Source organism: Callorhinus ursinus, unplaced genomic scaffold (genome assembly GCF_003265705.2).
Source record: "Callorhinus ursinus isolate GAN/ISIS: 27379988/994484 unplaced genomic scaffold, GSC_fseal_2.0 scaffold709, whole genome shotgun sequence".
Taxonomy (NCBI): Eukaryota; Metazoa; Chordata; class Mammalia; order Carnivora; family Otariidae; genus Callorhinus; species Callorhinus ursinus.
The window spans coordinates 1-1,524 of NW_027397764.1; positions in this window are offsets into that span (position 1 = coordinate 1).

Here is a 1,524-nt window from a genome sequence, read left to right on the forward strand (position 1 = left end):
TTCTATCCCACCATATTTTATTGTGGAAAAGGTGTCTTTGATGATGTTCATCTACTCATCTACTCAAGTGTGGGTTATTTGGTGTCCATGTTTAGAAGGTTGTATTAATTGTAGTGAAGAATTTAGTGGAAGATTTTATATTGTTTAGTTGGATGATTTTACTGTTTTTATTTGAAAATTTCCAGTGATGCCTACATATATTACTCCTTCCATTGCCTTAAACTTAATATCTCCCCTTTTAAAGATGTCATAAATGTTATAGTGTGAGTGAGTGAACAATATGTGTCATATAGTGTGAGTTAGTGAACAATAAGTGTCATTAATTTCTTTACCTTTCTTATGCTCTAAATTCTCTTCCATCCTATGATCAAGGAATGACTCAGAGAAGAGTTGGAATTGCCCAATAATGCTCTGGGAATGGAAACTTATGACTGAGGGTCTCACAAGTTATTCCTGCAAAAACATACAGGTCTTTCCAACCTCTCCCAGTTACCTGGATGGGAATCTCAATGGCAGTCACTTTTTAGTATAGTTATCTGAGATAAATGTGAGTAACCAGGCCATTATGAATACTCCTTTCAAATATCAGAACAAATGTCAAAAATAAGAGGCAGTAGATTAGTCTCAATATTCTCAGTTCTGTTTACATTGATTCTTATTTCAGTCTGACATTGCTGCATAACAAGCCATGCCAAAAGGAAACAATATAAGGTAATGATTTTTTTTTTTAAATCGCATGGGAGTCTATAATGGGGAAGTCTTCTGGTCTCTGCTGATCTCCTCATGAGGCTGTGGTCAGTTGTGGGTCAGCTGGAAGTGCTCTGCTAATCCTGGATGTGTTCTCACATTTGGGGTCTTGCTGAGGGTAGGCTGGTCTAGTTTGGCCGTTGTTAGAGCAACTGGGCTCTGTTCCACATGTTGTCTCCTCCTACTGTAGGCTAGTCTGAACTTATATACATGGCAGAGGCAGGGCTACAAGAGAGCATCAGAAACACATGAAGGCCCCTTGAAGTACGCTATCGCTTTCATACACTATTAGTCAAGTCAAATAAAATGCTAAGTTCAATACAGATTCAAAGCTGGAGAAATAGACTCCACCTCTCCACGGGAGCAGCTTCACAATCACATGGTCAAGTGCATGGATACAGACAAGTGGAATAGGGGTCATTTTGGCAAAAGGTCTACCAAAAGTGTAATTTTCAATTTAGTAAAGTTTTTTGGTGCAGGACGCAAAGTCAACATGCAGAACAATATAGTACGGTATAATATAGTGATTCAACAACTCTACACATGACTCTGTGCTCATCAAGGTGAATGTGTTCTTAAGGGTTGAGTCGGTAGAATTTTCTATACTTAGTTCATATCATCTATAAATAAAGACACTAATCTTTTTCTTTCTTTCTTTCTTTCTTTCTTTCTTTCTTTCTTTCTTTCTTTCTTTCTTTCTTTCTTTCTTTCTTCTTTCTTTCTTTCTTTCTTTCTTTCTTTCTTTCTTTCTTTCTTTCTTTCTTTCTTTCTTTCTTT